The sequence below is a fragment of the Camelus bactrianus genome, chromosome 3 (genome assembly GCF_048773025.1).
Source record: "Camelus bactrianus isolate YW-2024 breed Bactrian camel chromosome 3, ASM4877302v1, whole genome shotgun sequence".
Classification (NCBI taxonomy): Eukaryota; Metazoa; Chordata; class Mammalia; order Artiodactyla; family Camelidae; genus Camelus; species Camelus bactrianus.
The window spans coordinates 2,855,335-2,881,222 of record NC_133541.1 but is presented as its reverse complement, the minus strand read 5'-3'; the positions used below and the strand labels follow the sequence as shown (position 1 = coordinate 2,881,222).

The 25,888-nt window shown below is 52.8% G+C and overlaps 1 long non-coding RNA gene across 5 annotated transcripts in view; it reads left to right on the top strand.

The window, feature by feature from the left end:
• The window catches only part of LOC141575747 (uncharacterized), a 28,032-nt gene extending 4,036 nt beyond the window's left edge, over positions 1–23,996 (top strand). For 2 of the 5 annotated variants that reach the window (XR_012503526.1, XR_012503524.1), the window contains 2 exons: positions 321–8,585; positions 16,880–23,996. This is a non-coding gene — a long non-coding RNA (uncharacterized LOC141575747). The remainder of the gene's footprint in view (positions 1–320; positions 8,586–16,879) is intronic. The other 3 variants (XR_012503527.1, XR_012503525.1, XR_012503528.1) reach the window with 3 other exon arrangements.
• Positions 23,997–25,888: the final 1,892 nt, after the last annotated feature.

The window sequence follows — 25,888 nt, the reverse complement described above, 5'->3', positions numbered from 1 at the left end:
TACAACGTGTCAGTCTCTGGTGTCCAGCATCCTGTCTCAGTCATTCATGTATATACATACATAGATTTGTTTTCATATTCTTTTTCATTAAGGTTATTACAAGATGTTGAATATAGTTCCCTGTGTTATACAGAAGAAATTTGTTTTTTAATCTATTTTTATACATAATGGTTAACATTTGCAAATCTCAAGCTCCCAAATCATCCCTTCCCACCACCTTTCCCCTGGTAACCATGGTTGTTCACTACGTCTGCGCGTCTGTTTCTGTTTTGTGGGTGAGTTCATTACTGTCTTCCTTCCTTTGTTTCTTTCTTTCTCAGATTCCACACGAGTGATACCATATGGCATGTTTTCTCCCTCTCTCTGGCTCACTTCACTTAGAATGACAATTTCCAGGTCCATCCATGTTGCTGCAAATGGCTTTATTTTATATTTTTTATGGCTGAGTAGTGCTCCATTGTATAAATACACCACAACTTTATCCAGTCATCTGTCGATGGACATTTATGTTGCTTTTATGTCTTGGCTGCTGAAAACAGTGCTGCTGTGAAAACAGTGCTGGTGGGAACGCAGTTTGGTGCAGCCATTATGGAAAACAGAATGGAGATTCCTCAAAAAACTAAAAATAGACTTACCATGTGATCCAGCAATCCCACTCCTGGGCATATATCCAGAGGGAACTCTAATTCAAAAAAATGCAAGCATGTTACTTAAAATGTCTAAACTACAGCTCAGCCGCCTGTGTGAAGGGGTCACTGTCCTTATACAAATACTTCCAGTTGCTCGGATGACAGTTCGTTGTCTTCACTGACGCTGGCAAAACCAGCGCATTTGGATGACGCGAGACCAGGGCTAAAGGGCAGACGCTGAGTAAGTTCTTGCCGCTCACCTGCTTCAAGCAGCTAGGACTTAAAAGAAAATTGGAAAAAGAATCTAAATTCTCTCAAGGAGGCCTCTAAAGGGGCCTGTTCTGTGGAGCGGCCCACAGCGCAGAGGGGGCGGGGGGCACAGAGGGGCGTTAGGGACGAGCACCCCCGGGTCAGCCTGGCTGACAGGCGGGGCCGGCGCCGAGGCGAGCAGACGGAGGGTCACGGAGACGGGAGCCCGGCGGGGCGGCACGCTCAGCTCCCGGACGCCGGGCGCGAGCTGCAGGCAAAGGTGCTGGGGATTGTGCCTCAAAGCAGAGCAGAGCGTTTCTGCGTCCAGAGAGGTGGAGGGTCTGCACGCGGGAGACAGAACGGCCGAGCCGCTCTCTGAAGCCGCAGGACACAGACCCGGCGGCCCGCAGGCCGTGTCCCAGGCTCCCGAGGGCATACGCTGGAATTCCAAGTAAGTGTTTACCTTTAAAGCAGGTAAGGAGTAATTTTTAAACATATGGTTGCTGTCCGCGGCAGTCACTGGGCCCAGCGGTGCTCCTGAGGGGGCGGAAGTCGCGGGCGACGTGGGTGAGGGACAGTCTTAGCTGGGGCTGCACTTGGTGTCAGTCCCTCATGTGAGGAAGTTTTTCGAGAACCTCTGTGCTTGGATGTGGGTAAAACAGAAACAGACTCACAGACAGAAAACGAACCAGTGGTTACCAAAGGGGGGAGGGGCACAAGTTAAATTAGGGGAGTGGGATTAACATACACACACGGTGTACACGGAATCGATAAGCGACAAGAATGGACTCGGGGGGGAGGGGAGGCACAGCACAGAGCGAGAGCGTGTGCCGAGCATGCACGAGGTCCTGGGTTCAGTCCCCAGCACCGCCGTTAAAAAGATAATCAAATATCCCCTCCTACAAAAGAAAAAAAAAAAGCTTAAAAAAGAACACACTGTGCCACACAGGGAATTATACCCACTGTCCTGTGATAACCTACAATGGAGTGTAATCGCCAAAAACACCAAGCCACTGTGCTGTGCACCTGGAACTAACCCCACATTACAAATACTTCAACAATAACAAATTTTATAAATACTTCAGTAAAAGGGAAAATACAGTCCCAACTGCAGAGAAAGGCCTAAGGGCGTGGGGAAGACCGACTGCAAACGAGCCGGCAGAACACAGCACGAGAGGCGTGAACAAGCAGGTCCACGGAGGACCAGGCGTGGAGCGCAGCGGGGGCCGGCTGCACAGGACGGGGCGGCGCTGCCGGAGGGGCACGGAGGGTCCTGACCCCCTTCTAGGTGGGGCTTGAGCCTGTTTATCAGGGAGACAGCCCGCGCAGCGATTCAGGAATCAAACGTGAACACGTAAAAGGAGGGAAGGGAGGTCTCGGGCTGGGAGGGAGGCAGGGAAAAGAGGGATTTTGCGTCCTCTGAGCAACCGGTGTCCTTGGACACCTGCGTACACACCCAGACTCACGTGCCGGGAAGTCCGATGTGAAACCCTGATGAGGTGGGTCAAGATTAATCTAAGACAAGCGTCACGTAAAAGTATCACAAACAGTAGAAACATTTTAAATACTGCAATTTCATCACTGGAGGAAGCTGGTAACTAGTGACAATGGCTCACAGCATAATGTACGTTGCGTCGTGCTTATGACGCCGGCAACACCCCGGGGAAACTGTACCTCGTGTGTCTTGAAAACCAGATCGCAGTGGTGTGCCCAGCCCAGCCCAGCCCAGTCTGTGAACCCGCAGAGTGTGACAGAGACCCTGCCCCACGGCGGTGCCACCACGCCCTCTGCTACCTCCGTAGACAGGAACAGCGGCCAAGACAGTCCGCGATGTCACCCGCACAGAGGGGGGCGGGGGGCAGGGAGGCTGCAATTAAACACAGCTGTAATGCCAGACTTCTCCCTATTTTGAAAATTTTCTGGAATGCATATGCTTTGTTTTAGATTTAGTAAGATTATAAATGCCATTTGCTTTTCGAGTGCAGAGACGAAGGGCGGGGTTGTGGGTGCCGAGGAGGTGGGATGGCTGCTGCGGTCCACCAGGGCCGGCGGGGCCCACGAGGCACCTGCACCCACCCCGCGCCTTCACCCCAAGACGCAGCTGCCCGCCCCCAAGCCTCTGCCACACAGGGAGCGAGGCCGCCCCTTCACTCTTCGGCGTGTCGTTTTTTGCAGTTTTGGTCCTTCCCTCTCTTGAAGCCAAGCTCCAGCGGGCAAGGCCCGTGCACCCAGGGCTGGGTTCCGGGCACCCAGCGTGCCATGTCTGGTGCATTTTCCTTGTCACACACGACTCCAATCTGGTGCCAGGAGCTGGATTCAGTTACTTGGGTCTGAGCGAAACTCTCCCTCTTGGGAGGTGGGTAAACTCGAGTGCTTTTACAAATCAGAAATTGTGGTAGATTATTTTATAATTGCTCAAATTGGAGAAAGTTCGCTTAGAATCACCTGCCAGGAGAAACAGGCCCCCAGCCACCTGCCTACCTGGTCACCGCTCAGGAGAGAGCCAGCCCCCACAGCGGCAGAGACGCCCACCTGTCTGTCCCCGTGAAGACACGTGTGTGAGGGCTTGTTCAGCAGCCGCCCTCGTGGGGCTCGTGTCTGAGTTCCCTCTGTAACACGTAGGAACAGCCCACAGAGGACCAGGCACTTCTGAGAGGACACAGGACCGCCACAACCACACAGGCAGGCAGTGCCCCCTACAATATTACAAAATCCACTGATTTTACTGCGTGTCTCCCCATGGAGAGAGGGAGACTGCAGAGGATGCCGGCGTGTAGAGGTAGGAGCAGGCGGGGCTCTGGGGGTAGATGGCTTGGATTCAAATCTGAGCTCTGCTGCTAACTAGCTGTGTGACCTTAGGCAGGTTATGTAACCTTTCTGTGCCTCTGTCTCCTCATCTGTAAGCTGGAGTGATGAGGGCAGCCCCTCCAAGGAGCCTCATGAGGATCACACAGGGGATTGCCGGGCACGGTGCTCAGAACACGGTCTGCTCCGTTCCACCTCTGCTGCCAGGTGGTGAGTTTAAAGCCAGACAGACAGATGTGACAGGGTCCAGGTCCTTCACTGGCTGTGTGGTCCGGGGCCAATTACCCAACTCTTTTCAAGAGAGATTATGATGTTTATGAATAAGGTTGGGTATTAGTGAAGGTTCTCCAGACAAACCAACAGGATGTGAACATACGTGTGTATAGAGAGAGGAAGAGATTTATTTTAAAGAATGGCTCGCACAATTATGGAGACTCAGAGGCCCCGAAGCCTGCTGGAGAGGCCAGCAGGCTGGAGGCTCGTGGAAGAGCTGCAAGTTGAGTCCACAGCCCTCTGCTGACAGGTCCCTCCTGCTCAGGGGAGGTCAGCCAACAAACCCCTTCTCACTTCTATCCAGCTCTTCAGCTGATTGGACGAGACCCACCCACATCAGAGAGGGCAACCTGCTCACTCCGTCCACCAATTTAAATGTTAACCTCACCCAAAAACCAACTTCACAGAAACATCCAGAAAAATGCTTGACCCAAGATCTGGGCACCGTGGCCCAGCCACGTGAACACATAAATGGGCCATCGGAGACATGATGTGGCTGTCACCAGGACCTTGTCCCAGAATCCATGGTCCCCACCCCCTCTCTCCAGAGATGCTGAAGCAGGCCCCACATGGCGGGCCATCAAAGTGCGTGATGGATGCCGGTGCAACGGTTCACACACAGCAGCCTGTGAGCGTGGGGAAGCTGTGACTTTGATGCGTTCCATGGTGGCAGAGAAAGCCACAAAGGGCTTATTTTGTCCTACTTAGGCAGATGGGTTTTCACATCAAGGACCTGGCCACCGTCATCCCCCGTGTAGACCATCGGTTCTGGGAACATGAAGGCATCTGCACCCCCAGCACGGGCAGCATCCCGTTCAGAGCAAGCACTAGCAGAAGGCCCGGGAAGCTGGACAAGGCTGCCCGTCCAGCCCTGCAGCAGTCCCACTGCCCACCGCTCGGAGTCGGAGGACCTGCGCAGGGACTGGGGACAGTGTGGAACACGCTGGGGCAGAGCATCTTTAACTAGTCTCAGGATGGCCCCGGAGGAGGAAAACAACATCTGCTGTTGCAGTTTTGACCTTAAGAATAGGACTTACCCCTAGTTTTCTTGAAATGCTCTGTACACAAGAGAGCTACAGGCAAATGGTTCAACAGAAGCAGGGCGCTGTCTCCACGCTAGCTCATGCGCGTAGTCCTTCCCCCACAGAGTGGAAGAGGCTTTCCAAGGTGATTTGAAATCACAGAATACTTACACCATGGAAAGCTACTGGCTTTCACTTTCCCCGACAGCAGCCCAAGTCACAAACCCAACTCCGGATGAATCCTGCAGTGTTCTCCCCACAAAGGCTGCGGGGAGAAAGCGCGATAGCGGTCAAGGCACTGTACCCAGCAGACGCCGCCGTGACATGAGTCAGCTTCCGAGGGGGTGAGGGCCAGTCGTTCGGCCGCAGTGAGGGCCCCTGGCAAGTGCACTCGTCTTGAACGCCTTGAACTTGCCGCACCACTGCCTGCGTCCAGCATGGGCGAGCAGTGTCCTCCGCTGTCCCCGGGATGGTGGGGATGCCCACAGAGGCAGGTGCAGAGCTGGGGGGCAGCACGTGTTATCTTCTTCCACCAGGTAGAGGTTTTGGCCTCTGCAGAACAGCTCGAAGGACGAGGCTCAGAGCATTACCCACAGCCCTTGAGGAGGAGCTGAAGGCCCTCGACTTTGCTTAGTGGCTGAACTATGGTTATTTTGCCTTGTTTGACTGTTTTCCTTTCTCTCTGTATTTTCTCACTTCTCTGATTAAATTTGCTCCTTGGAACCCAGGGAAGGCCTCAGAGACTAAAGCTTCCTACAGACAAGGGCTCAGATGTGGGGTCTGGCCCCAGGAGGCCGCACAGGGACCTGCTTGGTGTCAGCCCCAGTTGTCAGTCATTAGACCAAATCTGCTCCTTTTTCCTCATTACAACAAGCACAAGAGACAGCCAGCACTCGTCGTGGTCCCTGCTCCCCACCCGTGCGAGACGGGCTCACAGCCCGCATGTGAGCACGTGCGGAGGCAGAAATACCCGCCGGGGCCAGCACCAGCGCTGGCGCCTGGGGCCCCTCGCAGCACCATCTCCATGAGCGAAATGACCCCCGGAGTGAACACTGTGTGGCTTAGGCGTAGCGCTTTAAAGAAATGCCTTTTCTGCTCTTCACACGTTTGGTTTGTTTCTGCTCTTCTGAAGTTCACTTTCTGGCCCACAAGCTTGTAGAATGCGTCTGGGTTTCAGTCCAGCAGATTTCATCCCCAGATTCACACACATCATTTTGTAAAATCCTTTTGAAGTTCTTTGCTTGCTTTCACGCATCCATCTGCTTGGGTTTCAAGTCAGCAGCAAACACACCAGCTGTGAAATAGCTGGTGCACCTGCCGGCGCGACCGCATGGATGCAGGACCAGAGCCGCACGCATCGGAGCCTTGCTTGCCTCTCGGCGCTACCTCCCTTCCCGCAGCATCAGCTGGAGGCGGGTGTCTCCCATCATGACCTCAGCACGAGGGTGAGTTCGTCTGGAGATTTTCAGCAAAACCGCCTTCTCTGCGTTGCTGCCGTGGAAGGCTGTGAAGGGACAGGCTGCAGGGTATGAGGGAAACACCTGTACACGGTCATATTCAAGAAGTCCTCACTTTATGTTAAAACTTTACAGGGTCCCAGAATTCGGATAGGAAAATACAGACCGAATACGTTTCAGAAAACAGAAAATGCACTTCTATTTTATCCTGTGATTCAATCCATCGCCAAGATACCTCAAACTATTAAAATGTGAATACATGACTTCACAATACTGTCTCTGAAGAACCGGTGGCCAGCTGTAAGGTCTGTACGGGAGGGGACCAGGGACAGAGCCACCTCTGTGTGTGCCGGTGTGACAGGTGACTTCAAGGAGACCTGAAAGTAGCCGCCAGACGGGGTGTTTACAAAGGACACGCGGTCAGGACTCACACATCCAGACGGACCCACAGTCAAGGACACTGGCTGTATCTCCATCCTTCCTGGGGAGCTGGTTTTAACAGCATGAGTTTCTCCATTGAGCTGCCTGCCCGCTGGGAAAAGCAGAGGCAGGCCCAGCCTCCTCGCGTCCCCTCCGGAGAAGCCGCCCTCCACGGGGGACACCAGCCAGACTGCCTCTGATCGCTTCTGAGGGTCACCCCGCCCCATTTAGATGTGGACGCTCGCTCTGCTTCAGGCTCAGTGGTGACCGCGGGCTGTATTTCCCTGAATGTCCTACCAGGACCCACCTCCCAGTCTGTCCCCCTGAATTTCTGCACAGAAACCACAGAAGAACAGCAGCAAACGTTCACAGCCACACCCACACGTTTTTCTGGATTTGACTCACTGTTGCTCGAACTGTCCATCTTTCTTCTTTGGGGTCAGGCTCACTCATGCCTCAGCTGCACACGGGCCCCTTCAGGCCCCCGCCTCACACGTGCCCCCTCACAATTCAGTCTGAGATGCTGTACAAGCAAGCTGCTCCTGGACGGAACCAAGGTCCACCCATGAGCCAGACGACGGCGCCGCATCCCCGCACAGCACGCTTTTCCCCGAAGGCGTCCTCATGACCTTTGCCATAGGTGCTATGACCATCAACCATGACCTTCACCGACAATCGTCACCCACATTATTGCCCTCGGCACTGGCCTCTGACCTTCACTCTCAGCCATCATCCACTGCCCGCGACCTCTCAGGACCATCACCTGTGACCAGAACCACGACTGCAGGACTGTCCCTGGATTTGGACATCCTGCAGTTGAAGCTTACAGGACACAGTCTGACAGCAAGACAGAGCTGGGATCTAGGTCCGCATGATTCTTGGACAGAAATGGCGCACCCTTCCCCTGGGAGAGGTGGGCAGGCCCCAGCCATGGCGCGGGAAGTCACCCGGACCTTCTCTCCCCTGGGCCCTCACAGACACCCGCTGTGGCCTCCACGGACGAGTGGCCCTGCCCAGACGGCACAGCCCCGCCCCGAGCGTCAGGCCGGCGGAGGCAGGGTCCGAGCACGATGACCTGTGCGCTGCAGCGTTTTGGGGGGTTTGCTTCAGGTCACCATGAAACTCCGAGTCTGTAGTGTTTCCCGTCAAGAGACTTAGGTTTAATTCACAATATAGTCATTTTCAAAACAAGTGGTGTTTATGAATCCATGAGCTAGACCCGGCTGGGAGCCAGGGGAGGTGCGGACCGTGTGCCCACCCTGTTCGTTCTGCTAACAGACAGTGGTCACGATGAGCACTTCACGTATTTTGTCCTGTTTTAGAACTAGAGGCTCGTTTGTCCGCTCAGTACTAGAGCCATTTTAGCGGTTTGAATGTTAGTCTTTGTTTCGAGATTCCAAGAATCCTTCCGTGTAAACTACAGGCTATATTACCGTCCCCCTGACGTCCTGGTCCCTCTTTCCTTCGCTCTCAGTTTGCTTGCTGTGTCTAATTTTTAACCCTTAACATATAACGTTTCCTTCTTTTCCACCCCAGGGCCGGTGGGTGAGCTGGAGCAGCACACGGCGTGTCGCGCACCTTCGCTGACTCTAGCCTTTCCCTTTGGCGTTTGAGTTCTTCCTAAAGAAGAACTTCTTGACCAGGGAACGGATGAGTCTGTTTTAAATGGAGGCCCACCTGCTCCCCTTCCTGAAGCAGCCCGATGGGGAAGCAGTCTAAAATCACACATGGTATTTAGCACGTTAATCGGCACTTTGGAGCATGTGTAAAAACACACACCCAGGTGTACATGCGTCTGTGTGTCAACAGACGTACGTGCATGACAGACATACGTACGTGTTGCGTATGTGTGCACGCGGGTGGTCGAGACATTTTGTTCTATGTCTAAACGGGTCCTTGATGCCAACACCCTCTGAGCAGGACAAAATAGGTCACAGTGGCTTGGATATTGGAGGTTTCAGAAAAGAACAATCTTTCCTGTGAGTTCTTCTCCACCGTAATGCAATACGCAGTCGCACAAATATTGCAGTTACAAGCTTTAATATTTAACCGCGGCCGGCCGGCCGAGGTGCGTTTCTCATTTCCAGGGGGCCCGGTACGCGGGGAGGACGGCGAAGCCGTGCCTGCGCCGGGGCCGCGGGGCACAATATGCTCTGTGGTCGGAGCGCGCCGTGCAGGAGCGAGCGGGCGAGAACAGCCTTTGTTATTAATCCGGAAATTGCATTTTTAGAGCTGATATTGCCGACTACCGAAGTCCCGACTCCTTCCCCTGTGGAATTCCTTTCCCCTGAAAATCAAACAAGCTTCCCCACTTCCTCCGAGGTCAGCCAGCCCGAACGTGCTCCAGCTCTGGTCCATGTGTCCCTCCGTCCCCCCCCCCCCCCGGCGGAGACCGGCCCTGCGGTGTGTCTCCCGCACGCGGTGGCCCGCACAGATGGCCTCTCCAGAAGACAGATGGTCAGGCCAAAGGGTGACCCAGAACGTGTGGGACGCTCACAGCAGCTGCCTCCGAGTCCTCCCCCCTCCAAGGCCAAAGGACTGTGCTACCCAGCACGACGAGGTTGGAACAACTTGCCCACAGGACACGCCACCTGCACGTGTGAATTGGGTGTCATTTATTTTCAAAAAGAATGCAACTCATGCCCAGTGATGGGGACCCTTGAATGCTGCCTGGCCCTCCAAGCCTAGCAGGGCTTTTGCAAGGGTCCTGGGCACGTGTGCAGAGGAACCAGGAGGCTTCAAGGGGCCACCCATCCCTGAGTGCCTCCACGCCCCTCACCTGCTTGTGCAGTGGGGTTACTGTGGGACAGACTGACAAGGAGGAGCCTGTCCTTGAAGGACTTGCAGCCACCTGGGCTCCAGGGACAAGGTCCTGCTCCCAGCTAAGTCATCTTGAACGAGCCGGCCAGTTTCCCCACCTGTGCCTGGGGGTGACCGCTCACCTGCTCCCCTCCCGGGCTGAAGCGCGACTTACAGTGTGTGTGCACACGTGTGTGCAAAAACTGCTCACTCGACGGCTGCAGTGCTGTCTGTTCACCAACGGGCCCTCTCTTCCCATGGACCCCTCAGCACAGGGTGGCCGAGGTGGGGCCAGTCCAAGGAAGCTGGACAATGGTTTCAGGTCAAAGCCTCAAAAGATGTGAACGCCAAGCTAAGGGAACTGGGGGAGTGGAGAGTGGACTGTCCTGCCTCCTTGGGGACTGCGGTGACGGCTCCCATTGTGGGAGACCACACTTCCTACCGTCCACCTGCTCCTCTCCCAGCGTCCAGCACCTGCCAGGCGGGGCGGGGGAACGGCCTGGGGGCCACCAAGGACAGCGCCCCGTGGGAAGATGTGCAAGAAACGAGTAGAAGGAGGGCTCAGCCTTCCCAAGGCCATTCAAGGCTGTTCTAGGAGACAGTGGACACTTCGGCCTGACACGGGGTTTTAGCAGCGTGACTGACTTTCAGCTCACACCGCCTTAAACACTTCCTGTTAGTTTACAGTGGAGTCAGCACCCGTTTGGTGAGACTGGGCAGGCTCGGTCCCCCACGGACGTTTAATACAACGCAGTGTCCAAGCACCCCTGCGGGTCCTGCGTGTGGGGGTCGGCAGCGAGAACACGGCTTCCCGTCACTACTGCGATGATGAGAACCCACGTTCAAAGCACACAGAACATTTCCTTAATGTTAGGAAATCGCTTGTTTCTCCAAGACCCTGCAGCTCTGAAGAGCTGTGTGAGTTTCCTCCAGCTTCAGACTCAAAAAGTTTATCTGGGTTCCAGAAACCACACTGGAGAATGGGCTTTTAAAAGGTTGTGCGGTCATTAATAAACATTCTCACTCCCCCCACCCCCCCCGCCCCGTTCGTGGCTACAGGTCCCAGGAGGATGTAAGTTATCTGCTCTTCCAACAGCCCCGCCAAAAAATGAGAAGCAGACAGAGAGCCAACAAGAGATAAAATATTGGAAAAGCAGAGTGGAAACTCATTATATAAAGAGATAGGATTGTCCCCTAGGAAATCCACAATACCCAATGGGAAACAGTGAGAGAGGTCATCCAGGAGAGGGTGAGACACACACACAGTGCTCGGTGGCCAGGGTGGGCAGCTCTGTCCACGGCTGAGTCCCCCTCAAGCACAAGGGCTGGGGCGGCCCCTCTTCAGCCTCAGGTCCTTCTGGAGCTGGGACAGACCACTCGGTTCCCAATCTTTTGCTTATTTTGTATTCAGTTCCTTGTCTCCTGTTGTTGACTTTTGAGAGTTCTTTACATATTCTGGCTACAAGTCCTTTGTCATGCATGTGACCTGCAAGTATTTTCTTCCAGTTTGTGCCTCTCTCCCGGTATCTTCTTTCTAAGGGAAGATACTGATTTTGAGGAAGTAGAAGGCACCAACGTTTCCTTTTATAGGTCATGCTTTTGACGTTACATCTAAGAAGTATTTGTCTAACCTAAAGTCCCAAAGATTTCCTGTATGTTTTCTTCTAGAAGCTTTGCAGTTTTCAGTTTAAGTTTGTGACCCATTCTGACTAAATTTTGTATGTGGTGCAAGGCATAGGACAAAGTTAATTTTTATGGGTCACCAATTGTTCCAGAAAGGAGAGAGAGACTGTCCTTTCTCCACTGATGTGCACATTTATCAAAAGCCAGTCAGCATATACACACGTCTATTTTTGAATTCTCTCTTCTATTCTATTGCCCTGTTTGTCCAAAGAGTAAATCCTGAAAACCATATAGTAAGTCCTGAAATCAGATAGTGAAAATCTTCCAGATTCATTCTTCTATTTCAAAATTATTTAACTACCTTAAGTAGTTTGCGATCTGTACGTGATTTTTTTTTCTTTGTGGACAAGAGCCTTTTTTGGTTTTGTTTTTTCCTTTTCTTCTTTTTTAATTGAAGTGCAGTCAGTTTACAATGCTGTGTTAGTTTCTGGCGCACAGCATAGTAATTCAGTTACACACCTATATACACATGTACATATTCCTTTTCATACTGCACACTGTACATGAATTTTAGAACTAGGTTGTCGATTTCTACCAAAAGTGGGGGCCTGCTAGGATTTTGACTGGTGTTGCCCTGAATCCACATATACATCTGGGGACAACTGACACCCCACGTAATGTCTCCCAATCTGCAGCTCTGGTCCGTCTCTCTGTTTAATTAGGTCTATTTTAGTTGCTCATCAAAAACTTGTTGTTTTCAGTGCATAGGTCCTGCACTTTTTGTTGGATTTATCCCCAAGGACTTGGTATTTTTGTGACATTGGGAATGGCATTTTTCACTTTTATTTCTAACTGTTGTCTGTGTGCAAAGATGAGCACGTTTTGTGTGCTGATCTTGTGTTCTGCAGCTTCGCTAAACTCACATGTGACTTCCAGGGGCTGTTTTTCTAGACTCCAAGGATTGTCTGCATAGACAAGTGTGTGGTCTGAACGCCAAGTCAGTCTTACTTCCTTTCTGACCTGATGTGCTCCACTGGTTTTCCTGCGTAAGGGTCGCCCTGTCTGGGACCTGCAGTGCAGCGCTGAACAGCAGTGCTGAGAACGGGGTCCCCTCGTCTTGCCGTTGCGGGAGAAGCGCTGCGCTGGCGAGTGTGCTGCTGGCTGCAGGTGCTTCTCCTCTAAATGTCTGGCTGCATCAGCAGAGGAGCCGTGCAGGCCCGCATTTTCCTTCTGGAAAGATTTTAAACCACATTTCAATTTGTCATACATGTATACTCCTACTCAGATGGCCTATTTTCCCTCAAATAAGTTCTGGTAGTTTTTGTCTTCCGAGGAATACATCCATTTTATCTAACTTTTAAAATTTATTGCCATCAGATTTATGCCAACTCTCCCCTCACTGTACTTTCAGTATCTGTAGGACCAACGGTGACGCCGTCTCTCTCGCTTCTGACATCTAATTTGTGTTTTCTCTCCTTCTTCCTGCAGCTCAGCTTGAGGTTTATTAATTTTATTGATTCCCTCGAAAAGCCAGCTTTGGGCTTCACGGCTTTTTCCAATGATTCCTTCTTTTTCCAATCTGCTGGCTTCTGTCTGATGCTTATCATTTCCTTTCTTCTCTCAGAGTTTCACCTGCTCTTGCTTTTCTAGTTCACCAAGGCGAGATCTGACGTAAGTGATCAGGGACTTTCCTTCTTTTGTGATACAGGAATGTAGCGCCATGCAACCTCCTGCAGGCACTGCCTTACATGCATCTTGAGAAGTGTGACATGCTGTTGTTTTGTTTTTACTAATTGTGTTTATTTTCTAACTTTTCTTTTGGTTTCTTGTTTGACCCATAGATTAGCTAGGAGTGTGCTGTTTGATTTCCAAATATTTGGGGATAGCCCAGACATCGTCTGTCGCTGATTTCTCATTAATTTCACTGCCGTCAGAACATGTACTTGCTAGTACTTTGCACTGGGACTTGTTCATGGCGCATTAATGGACTCTATCCTGGTGCCTGTTCCATGTGCACTTGAAAACCACACATATTCCATGGTTGTTGGGTGAATTGGTCCACAGCTGTGAAGCACATCAGGGGGTCGGCAGTGTTGCTCAGTGTTTCCTGGGTCTTTCCTGATGCTCTGCCTTTCTATTCTGAGGGAAGGGTGCTGACTCCAATTCTGGGTTTGGGATTTATCCTTTTAATTCCGCCTACATGTATTTGCCTCTCTGATTTTAGGCTTATGAATGCTGAGGATTATTATGTCCTCTTGATTAATTGGCAACTTTATCATTATGAAATGGCCCTTTTCATCCCCAGGAATAACTTTTGCTCTGAAATAGACTTTTGCTTGCATTAATAAGGATACGCCTTCTATCTATTGATTAATGTTAATATGAAATATATAAATTACACCCTTCTAATCTGTTTGTGTCTTTGTTTTTAAAGTGAGTTTATTTTAGTTAGCAAATACTTGGGTACTGAGTTTTATCCAATCTAACAATCTCTGCCTTTCGATCAGTGTCTTGACCATTTACATTTAATGTGATTGTTGCTATGGTTGGATTAAGTTTACCATCTTGCCATTTGCTTCCAGTTTGTCACATTTGCTCCTCATTCTCTGTCTATTTCTGTGTTTCCTTTTGGATTCAGTGCACTTTATGATTCTGTCTTACCTCCTTTGTCATCTCCCTGGCTATTCCCCTTGCTGTGGTGCCCGAGGGTTGTGCAGAGTGTATGGTGCGCATATCTCACCTGTCACCATCCTCCTACAAACGCCAGCACCTGCACTTCTCCCTCCTGGCCTCAGTGCACTTTGCTTCCACACATATCATAACCGAAATCACATTATTTTTATGTTTCTACAGCTAGAAACAGTCAATTACCTTTCAAAGAAATTTAAATGAGAAAAACCACTTTATATTCATGATTCTGGTGGCCATTTGTGGTCTTCTTTCCTTTGTGTGGATTCAGGTTTCCATCTGGGTCATTTTTCTTCTGCCCGAAGGACCTGCTCTGACATTTTCTGTTGTGTGGGCCTGCTGGTGGTAACTTCTTTCAGCTTTGTAGGTCTTTACAAGTCTTTATTCTGCCTTCATTTTTGAAAGAGACTTTCACTGGGTAAGAAATTCGAGGCTGACATTTTTTTCTTTCAGTTTTTTACAGATGTTGCTTCCCTGCCTCTGCCCTGAACTGGCGATGACAAGAAGTCCGCCTCCATCCTTACCTTGATCCCACGGCACACCTGCCGTGTGTCTTTGTGTCTCTGGCTGCTTTTACGATTTCCTCTTTGTTGTTGGCTTTCTGCAGTCTGATGATGGCCCACACTGGTGTAACTTCTTGTGCTTTTTGCTCACGAGGTTGGAGAAAATTCTTGGATCTATGAATTTATAAGGTTCATCGTATTTGGATATTTTCCAGTTATTATTTCTTCAACCACTGTTCGCTCCTCTCAATTCCTGCGTCTCTCCAAAGCTGCCCATTGTGGTTGGATAAACTCTATCCTTTGGGTGCTGGACACTTTTTAGGTCTGCAAACACATTCTTGCCCTTCGTTCTGGGCGTAGTTATTTGAAAACAGCTGTTCTCTGGGGCCGTGTTTCTAGGCCCTGTCAGGCGTCACTAGAGCGGCTGTCAGCCTGCGGCTGAACCTGCCGTCACTGAAGCAAAGCCCCCCGGTCACTCTGCCTGATGCCCTGCAATGTGGTGATGGCCCAGGCAGGATGCCAGCCCTTTGTAACCTCTGAGTGCTGCTCCCTGGGTCCTCCTGGGCTGTTTCCCCACGTGAGCACTGCCCAGTGCCCCGCCGGCCCAGCAGGGGCACCCTCTGCGGCTCTCTCCTCGTCCATCCTCTGCCCTGTGAATCAGCTGCCCTGGCCTCCCGGGTCTCCCGTCCCCTCACCTCAGGCCATCTGCCAGCATCTCTGTGGGCTCCCCCCGCCGACCTGTGGTCAGCTCCGGCCACCACAGCAAAGCACCACAGACCTGGACCAGGAGCTTGAACCACAGCAGTGAGCTCCCTCCCAGTTCCTGAGGCTGGAAGTCCAAGACCAAGGTGTCCGCAGCACTGGGTCCTCTGAGGCCTCTGCCCTTGATGTATAGACGGCCGTCTTCTCCCTGCATCCCCACGTGGTCTCTCTTCTGAGTGTGTATGTGTCCTTATCTCCCCTTCTTATAAGGACACCAGTCCTACGGGCTCAGGGCCCACCTGATACCATGTGAGGCTTTGCAGCCAGGTGACGGGACAGGCGATCTGCCAGCCCTTTGTGATGAAGTTAAAATGAGCCCAGTGAGCTCACTTGAACTTCATGCTCCTTTAAAGACTTTCTCTCCAAATCCAGTTATATTTGGAGGTGCCGGGAGTTCGGGTTGCATCACGTAAATTTTGGGGGAAACAGTTCAGCCGGTCCCTGCCCTGCGGCCTGGAAGCCCTGGTCAGTGAGCGTGGGTAACTGTGAGCACCTCACCTGTTTCTCTTCCCAGAACGCCAGCCCTCGTCGCCCGACGCCCAGCGTGCTGGCGACCTCCCTCAGGGCTTTAGTTCCTTCGCGCGCGGTGGTGACCGTGACGCCCGTCACCCCGCCTTGGCTGGGGTCATCAGTGCGGGTCCGCTCGTGGGCTAGAGGGGCTTTGTGGCGACTCAACCAGTGTTGTCTGGGGCGGGCTGGGGGTAGAAACAGGCTCTTCCTGCAAACAGCCGTGTGCCTGGCACGCTCAGCACGGAGGTGATTCTCACACCTTCTTTCAACACCTCACGATCCTTTCAGTAACAAACAAGGAGCAATGGTAATAGACGTGTGACAACAGGTAGCAGTGATTATTTCTTGACATGCTGTCTAGTTCTAAAACAACAATTTTAAAAGAACATGCTTCAGTGTTAAAGATCTTAGGGAAATGAACTAAAATGTTTCACGTGTGAACATTGTGCAAAGCATCCTATCTCATCATTTGCACTCTTTATTTTTAATCATACACTGTTAAATTGAAACACAGACAGCAACCCCAACAGAACCGAGCATCCCAGGCTGTGCGTCTTGGCCTGAGATCCAATCCTACTGTGGAGACGCGGGGATGCACGGCACACAGGGTGGGGGACAAACGCTGCCTCCAGAATGAGCCCTGACAATCCAGAACCAAGAGCAACACACTCTGGAAATAGACGCCAGGGGCAATTTTATAACTGGAGTTCTCCAAATTCATCTTCATACAAAGGCAAATGTTTCATGAAAGTAAAGTAATAAAAATGAGCCAATGGCAGCCTACATATGTGTTATTATCTAAACACCTGTGGGACTGCTGAGGACTCAAACCCACAAAGCTGTTTTTCAGGGAGGAAGACTGGATGAAGGGTGTGTGGTCTGCATGTTGCATGCACCCTGTGGTTGCCCCAGACCCTCCACAGATGGGGCCCCTCATCTTTTATCAAGGGCGGGGGGGACGTAACACAGCCCACAATGGCAGTGTTGTGTTAGGATAGATTCAAGTAATGTCTACGTTTCAAAAAGCTTTTATTTTATTAAAGAATTCCGATCGAGCATTCACTCTAATCATGTAAATCGGTCGGTTTTATTTTTCTGTAAAAATGTCTTTTTAAGGAAGGACATCTTTCTGTTGACAGTTACAAGAGAAGCACCGAAGGACTTGGTTCAAGACGGACACCGCGGCGTCAGCGGCGGCAGGCGACCAGCACCAGCAGGGCAGGAGCAGCTGAGAGCAGGTGCTGTTGGCTTGCGGTCCTTGGAGGGTCACCCAAGGACAGGAGGAGGGACACAGCCAAGATGCCAGCTGCGGAGCTGCTGTGTGTCCTGGTTCGCAGCCCCTGAGGAAACTCAGACCCCCACGGCACTGATGGGTAGAGTCCACCTGGAGTGACCGCTGTGCCCTGGGGGACAGATCAGCCTCACTCCTCCGATTCCTGCTGCCCGCGAGAACGGCACATCTGACTGCACCGCGTCACCAGCAAAAAAGACGCGAGGTGATCGCATGTCAGAGTTCTAAATGTAACTCCAGGCACACGCCACACAAGCCGCTGAGCCCTCACACGCTGGAGCTTCAGAAGAAAAGACTTCTGTGACACCAGCTGGCACCAGCAGCTTCGGTGAGACTGGTCCACGCAAAACACTATCCCGTTCTTGATGCCTGGACATCGGTCACTCTCATCAGGCGAGTCACAGGACGGCGGTTCATCTTGGTGACGACCACGTCTATACAGCAGCAACTGCCTGATGTAAAACAGCCTGATTATTCGGGTCAAGTACGGCAGTTAACCAGGCGGGAGGCCATGAGAGGCCCGTACCGCCCGCGGCCACCCTGCACTTGGCGGCGGCACCGCAGCAGGGTCCGGGGAGCCTGCCTCCCGACGCGTGGTTTCCAGCCACCTCTCTGGTGTAAGGGGCCGCCACCAGACCCGCTCCCTCTGTTCTGTTCCCTGTTTATCTGTACAAGGCAACGGGGGCCACCGCGCAGCTACTCATCCGACACCCCCACCCGCTCCGCTGCGCAGAGCCTCCCTTCTGACGAGACCTTAGCTGGCCTGCAGCCACACCGGGGGCTGACGGGAGCTTGCTTGTCGGTCCCCACGGAAAAGCCTGAGTTCTGCTTGCGACACGTTTTAGGGCTTGAATTTGCAACGATTAAGACCCAGGTTACCTGCGGGGCGAACCTATGGAAATTCAATTTCCTCCAGGTTTTTTTCCCTCAAACAATAGGGTGGAGGAAGGTTTGTAAATACTCCTTCTTGCTTACATTATGCAATTATGCCATCTCCATGAAAAGAAATCAGAAACCACAGATTAAAGAACAAGACAGGGTTCTGCCTTTGAAAGCCCTCTTGTTTCCCTAAGAAAAGTGAGGGGCAGGAAGTCCTCCTTGCTCTGGGGTTTCCTCCCATTTAACTCCCAGCAAAGGGACAGTCCCTAACCATTGCCAGAAGGCTGTTTCTCCACGGGGAGAAGCTTGCGGCTGAGTACCACGGGGCCTCCGAGTGCCTAACAGACACATCCGCTGCAGGAGATAAGTAACCAGACACAGTTCCTGGCGACTACACGGCAAACACATGCTGAGATTTCCAGTCAGGGTGGTCCACCCAGCCCAGCGCGGGGTCGTGGACCCCCTCTGCACCAGTGAGCAGGTGCTCGGCTCAGACTCCGCCTACTGCCTGGGCCGTCCCTCTGCGGGTTCCGGATTCCACGCCCTCCGGCCAGCAAGCAGACCCGCCCTCCACCCCGGTGGCTTCTGCCTCAGCTGCTTCCTCATCTGCCGGACCCTGACCGAGCAGCGCAAACCACTGCTTACAGGCAAATTGCTGGGTACGTAACGAGAGGGGCCCTGTCCGTACGTTTATTTTTGTTAGTTTTGAAAGTGACTTTCAGAATGAGAATCTCACTAGTAATGATCTTTTTCTCAGAAACCCTTTTACCGCCCGCAGGGCGATTACGAGGTTGACGGGCACAGTGTGGGCACCGCCGGCCCGGGGGGGGGGGGGGGGGGTGGCGCGTGGGGCCCTGCTTCACGAGCGTGGCCCGGAGGGCTGAGCGCAGAAGAATCAGCGCCTCTTCAGGAAGCATGTGGCCCTATTTGCGCAAAGCCTCAGGGCTGAGAAGAGAAGACAAACCCAGGAGGTTTCCCACGTGGACTGAAACTGGAGTTGGCGCCGGAGACCTGAGGCTCTGAGAATCACCAAGGATGGGCAGGGTTTGATTGATCAAAGCTGTCTCTGTGGTGTGGGGTGAAGTTATACGGAAGAGAAACATTTTGTAAAGTTTCATGTAAACCAAAGGCGATGTCCAGCCGGTAAGCAGTGTCGTCTTCTCACAAAGGAAGGGAATTCTGGGTTCTGGGTGGCATGCCCGTTGGTTCCGGCGCGTGACCGGGTGCGTCCGAGGTCAGCCCCTCCGTCAGCACTGCGCTGGTACCAGGCCCTGTCGGCAGAAGAATCTGCACCCGCCCACTGACGTTCCCACCAGAACAGGTGAAGGCTCTGCCAGAGCCCCTCTGCGATGATGCTCCTGGCTGAGGGCAACAGGTGGGCTCACCCTCCCCTCTGTTTACCTTCCAAAGTCAGAGGTTTCCATACCCGTTTCAGCTAAGAACATAAATTACAGAAAACCTGATTTCCTTTGTTTTTCTGCCATCTTTCTAGCATATTAATTTTGTATAGCATTGTAAAATACTTGAAAAAGGTGAAGTCTAATGCTTTATGATATCTCAAATTTTAAATTGCAATTGCTCTAGTTAATTTTAAATTATTAGAATACAGAATATATATTTTCTTTAAGCTATCAAACAAAATCTCATCAAGAATTGTACCAAATTTTATACAGATGTATTATATGTTATTATGTTTAAGAAACTCAGAAAGGATCTGAAATGGCTAAGGGACCTAACAGCTTAAAGACAACAAAGATTTCAGTTTTCCCTAAAGTCTGTTCTGACGTTCTGCCTTCTTTGACAGCAGTGGCGACTCCAGGTCTCCCCGAAGCGTGCACTCTGGTCCGCACACTCACCCAGCGCTAGTAATGAACACGGGACCCCCACACATCAGAGGGCACCTCGGGGGCTTGGTGGGCCATCTCCTCTGGGTCATCGACCTGGTCCCTTCCTAAACTGTCACCGGGACTTGGGCTTATGCTCACAGTCCCTCTGACAGCACCTGAAAGCCGAGACAGGGGACAGGAAGTGAGGGTTTGGGTAAGCATGGCTAGAGAAGAGACGCCAGGGCTGGTCATCAGGTGGGTCCCGCCGAGGGGCGCCCGGGGGTCCGCGCCTGGCGAACCTGCACGTTGCGCCGTCCGCCTCCGCAGGAAGCACCCCGTCACTAAGGGAGAGAACATTTGCTCCACGTAAGTACATTCACGAAAGTGGAATTACAGTCATGGACTTTTTTTGCGAGAGTTTGCTTGCAATTGATCTAACATTCAATATGCAAACATTCAATATGCAGTAAGCATTCCTCTTTTTCTAATTTCAGCAGTGATCAGATTAAGTATTTAAAGCAGATTTAATTAATGCCTCCAAACTAACTTACATTCAACTGCCGAGGCAGCTTCCCAGTGAAGGCATCAGATGGCATCTTATTACAACAAGGAGCGACAGGATTTTGGCTGAGGATAAGGTCTGATCATCCAGAACTAGAAAAAAAATATCCACAAGCAAAATTCCACTTTCTTCAGTACACTTACATGGAACAAATGTTCTCTACTTAGTGCTGGACTTCAAATGAAACACTTATTTTAAAAGACCTGGTTGTTCGCTGTCTATGCTGCAAGCTTTACTAAACCAAAAGTCCTTGAGGAAAATACTTACACTTAACGTATGCACCTTGCACATATTTTGTTAGATTTATATCTAAATATTTCATTTGGAGAGATGCTAATATAAATAATGTGGTTTTAATTTCAAATCCCACTTGTTCATCACTGATACATAAGAAAGCAACTGTTGACACGACATTGTAAAATGACTATAACTCAATAAAAAAAATGAAAAAAAAGGAAAGAATTGACTTTTAATATATAATTATATCATAATTGTATATTATTAGCCTTGTGTCCTTCAAACTTGCTGTGGTCACCTATTCCAGGAGGGTTTTTTTCAATTTTTTCGTATTTTCTACATACACCACCATGCAATCTGTGAACAAGGACGACGGCTTTCTCTCTTCCTTGCCAGTCGGTGTATCGTTTATTTCCCTTTGTTCTTCTTTGTCAAGAATGTTTTGGTTATCCAGCACTCCTTGAAATTCCAAATGAACTTTAGGGGCAGTGTCTCCACCCCTGCCCACACAGAGGCCCCTGGAGCTTGACGGGGACCGGCTCCACTGCCTCGGGGTGTAGCCGTCTGCACAGCGCCAGCTCTCCCAGCCCGTGAGCCTGGGCTGCCTTCCATTTACTCAGGTTGTTTTCAGTTTCGTTCAGCAGTGTTTTGTGGTTGTGGGCGTTCGGGTCCTGCACCTGCTCAGCTGAGTGTCTCCCTGGGTCCTGTGCGCTTTTTGATGCTCTCGTTAACTTCCGTCTGCAGGTCGCCCGCCGTCAGGGAGTGGAAATACAGCTGTCGTGTGTTGATTCTGTCCTTCGGTTTTGCCCCCTCAGTTACTAGCTCTAAATACTTCTGGATGGGTTATGTCGGGGCCTCATCTGTAACGTTATGTAATCTGCAGGTAGAAATAGCTTTGCTTTTCCCTCTTCAGCATGGGCGCCATTCACTTCTTCTTCTCGCCTGGCTGCCCTGGAGAGGACCTCCAGTCCAGCCTGAGGCGAGGTGCTGGGAACAGGCTCCCTCCCCGTCCCTGGCCTCGGAGGGGTCAGCTGTGGGTCCTCCGCAGGTGCCCTTGAGCTCACGCAGAGGGTTTTCTTCTGCCCCCAGTCATTGAGTCTTTATGTCATGGAAGGTACTGGCCTTTAGAAATGCTTTTTCTGCATTAATTGAGGTTATCCTTTCCGCTCCCTTCATCCTGTTAATATGACGTATGACATTGTTTGGTTTGGGGGTGTTGAAACGCCCTCACGTTCTTGGGATGAATCCCATTCGGTCGTGGTGTTTGATCCTCTCAATGCGCCGTTGGGTGGTGCCTGTGGAGGATTTCCCTCTGCGTTCATGAGGGGTGCAGCCAACAGCTTCTCTTCTGTCTGGCGCTTCTGTCCGGCTGGGTGTCCGGGGTGGCATGCCCTCACAGACATGCTAGGGAGTTCTCCAGCCTCTTGTATTTTTAGAAAAGTCTGAGAATGACTGGTGTTAATTCTTCTTTAATGTTCGATGGAATTCAACCATGAAGGCACCCGTCTGGACTTACATTCATTAGGGTTTTTTTTTTTTGGTTATTGATTCAATATCTTTATTTGTACACGTACGTCAGTAAGAGAATCCCAATGAGCCAAGACGGAATCACGACAGAACACAGCCAGAGCCTGAGCTGGAGGTAGCAAGCGCATGAAAGCGTGTCCGCGGGTTAGTCTGCGCACAGGAGGTGCCGAGCTCGCGTGTCAGGAAGGAGGCAAAGCTCGAAGGTGGCGTCACCCCAGACTTCTTCCAATTATGTTTACGGGCCTCGGCCACGTTTTCTGGTTTTCTCCAGGCATTTCCTGGCCACATTTCTCGCAGGCACCTCACAGTCCCAGCCGCCGGGACTGCAGCCGGGGTGAGGATGACGGGCACCAGCCTCGGCCAGAAAATGTCAGGTCCGTCAAAGAGACTCGTAACTGAGATAAACAACATTCCAGTGCAATATGTGAAAGCAATAAAAAGTAACGCAAAAACTAATAGTGACTGAAACACCGGCGTGTCGGAGACCTGATCAGTGTTGCCGCCAGCCGCACACCACGCAGCACAGCACCGGTGGGCTTTTTGGAACTGAATTCGTTTTCTGTTCTACCTGCTCTGGCTTTTCTGCTCGGGGCTCACTGTCCGGGACCGTGTTAGGCGGAACAAGCCTGGGCCTCGGCCTGCTGAACAAGCAGCCAGGCCTTGCTCTGTGCCTGGAGAGGCGGCAGCCGACCGCGTGGCTGGCGCGGGACAGCCACTGCGACCGGGGACAGCGGGGTCAGAGTGCCCCATGAGCGGAGATGCTGCAGAGACACCAGCCGGACTCGCAGGCCGCCCGGGGGGCGGGGGCAGCCTCTCTGTTGCCATGAGGCCCGATCGGGCGTCGGGCAGGTGCACCTGGCCGCGAGGGGCCCGAGGACTGCGGGGTTGGAAACCCTGCTCAGTGGTGAGGACATCGGCAGGATGTGAACACTTTCCCCCGGGGGGTCCCCCCCATGCCTTGCCCCGGCCGGAGGGCTCACCTCCTGTGATGGAGACCTGCCCAACCTGGAGCAGCGCCTCACCTGGGCGACGCAGATCCAGGGGACGGTGTCCCCGGGGGCTCCGTGCTGACACTTTGGGGGACAGGCTGCCCGTGCAGGAATGTCTCCTCTATGCCTCGGTCTCTCCAGGGCACCGGCTCACAGGAGGCACACTTGGGCGTCCCCATCCCCACAGCACTCTGCCTCCTTGGGGACTTTCTCTGGGGACCCTGCGGAGCCTCACAAGGCTGGCCTCCCTGTGGGTGAGAGGAGGGACGCAGACCTGCCCACACCCCAAGACAACCCTCCCGGCCCACTGCAGACTCACCATCTCTCGGCCCCTCGGGCAGGCATGCCCACACTTGGACGCCAGTGCAAAGGAAGCTCCCGGAGGAGGAGGAGCGAGTTAGTACCCTCCCCTCCCTCTCTCCCCACCTTCCATCTGATGGAAACCCTACTGTCCCCACTGCAAGCAGCCGAAGCGCGTTATCAAATCAAACTCCCAGCGGCAGTGACGGAGAAAACGTTATCCTAATCTTAGTCTCCATCAGACAATTGTCTAAACTCTTTAAAAGCAGAACTTGTTTTAATTGTCAGTATGTTAACTGTGGGGGAAAGGCTGTGCTCAGCTTAGATGCAAACCTCAGTGTCATATAGAAAACAGACTCTTGGCTACCAGGGAGGAAGGGTGGGGAAGGGATAAATTGGGAGTTCGAGATTTGCAGACACACAGCACTATATATAAAGTAGATAAACAACAAGGTCCTACTGTACAGCACAGGGAACTATATTCAATACCTTGTGGTAACCTGGCGTGAAAAAGAATATAAACATGAATAGACGTATGCATCCGTATGACTGAAGCACGGTGCTGACACAGCTCTGTAAACCGACTGTACTTCAATAAAAGAGTATGCAAAGGAAAGTAAACCTCGGTGTCTTGACATTTATCGTTTGGCCTCCAGAGAATCCCCTGAGCTGTGCAGCTGCCGCAGGGCCTTGGCACGTGGAAGTCCACTGGAAACGCCTCGTAGGGAAGGAGCCCCAAGAAGAAATGGGTCGTCTCGGGCCCAGAGCCTTCCCTGGTGACTGAAAAAGACGGGCTTGCAAAGCAGGACAGACTTGAGTGTTGCCAGGTCTTCCTTAAATGCTGAGCAGACAACTCACGCACACCGATGGGCCTTCATCTGGCGCTGAGCAGCGTCGTAGGCACTTGGGACTCAGAAGCGGTGGACGGGATCGCCTGCCCACTCACAGGGACCTGGGCGCTCTTGAGGCGGAGGAGGGGGGCACCAGGAGACATGACGCGGGGCGGGCGGCACAGCGACGAGGAGCTCCAGGCTCATCCGCGCCGGCCCGGCCGCCGCCCGCGCCTGCTGGCCTCCACTTGCTCGCTCTGCAGCTCTGCAGGGAGGGCTCAGCCCCAAGAATAAGGTGCTGACCTGCGGGACCAGGAGACCAGCGAGGGGGCAGCGACGGCGCAGGCCGAGCCCCGTTCCCCTGGGCGTCTGGGGGCTGGGCGGTGCAGGGGAAGAAGGGCTCCCGGGAGCCAAAGCCGGACCACTCGGGAGACTGGGGACCCAAGGGCACCAGCAAACAGACGTCAGGCACCGCTAGAAACCCCCCCGAGAGCCAAGCAGGGAAGACGGGAGACTTCACGGCAGGCGTGTGGGGCTTGGTCTCATGGGCCCGCCAGCCGGGGGGGAGGGCAGCACCTGCACCCTGCACACAAGATGACACTGACGAGGCCGGGGACTCGGGACACGCACCCAGGGAGCCCCCACTCCGCCGCGTCCTCCAAGCCCAACTCGAAGAGCTGCCCTTCGCTGAGTCCTAATTCAAAATGACTCCTCACCGCACAGCCACCTGTGGGGAGGACAAGGAGGAGGTGGGGAAGCCACCCTCCCAGCACGCAGAGCGAGGCCAGATCCCCGCCTCCTGACATCAACGCGGCCCAGACTCGCCCAGGACGTGGGGGCGGGGCCTCCCTCGGAAGCCGGGCTGGGCTCTGTGAATATGATTCAGATTTAGTTTCCTTTAGTTTCGGCAGCTGCATTTGGACCCAGAGATTTGTCTTAGCAGCACTTTGGTTCCTTCTAGACTCCGACTGAGCTAATCTCTTTTTCAAAGGACAGGAGGCATCTATTCATTGCCCGACAGGCACATATCCCCGCTTCCTCTCCCTTGGGTCCCTGCAAGCGTTCCCATGGCCACACGCTCCCGAAGCCCCCTGCTGTCAGAGCACCGGACCCTCAGACACGTGTGGCCAGAGCCCCGTCTGCCTGGAGTAAACACCGGCCTTCAGGAGGTGAACCGAGGTCCCAAACCCTAAAAAGGGAGGCCAGCCCAGCAAGCACGCTGCTTCTGTGAAGACTCTCCCTGCGGCCTTCGCCCCGCGTCCCAGTCAGCGCGCCCCGCGCGCCCCTCAGTCTCCGCCAGGGAGGGGCTTCGAGTCCCACGTTCCTCGCAGGCGCTCGGTGTGCGCGAGGCAGGCTCGCCGCTCTGACCCGCAGACACACAGCCCCACAAAACGTGACGTCCTCCCAAACCGCAAGGCAGTGCCGGCGGGGTCGGGGCTCTGCTCCGCACGGACACCAGGGCCCCAGCGCTTGTCCCTGGCTGCACACAACGTGTGGCCTCAAGTTCGCCCTGGGACAGGGGTGAAGGACGGTTCTTCGATGGGCAGAGACCAAACGTAGCAGCCATCTCTCCACACACAACCCCGGGCTCTGCGAGCTGTGGCTCAGCCCTGAGCCCGGCAGACGGGCACTCGGGTGAGTGTCAGAGTCCCCTGTCGTGATGTCCTTTTCTGGAACTCGAGGGGCAGGTGCCGGGGGTGCTTTATG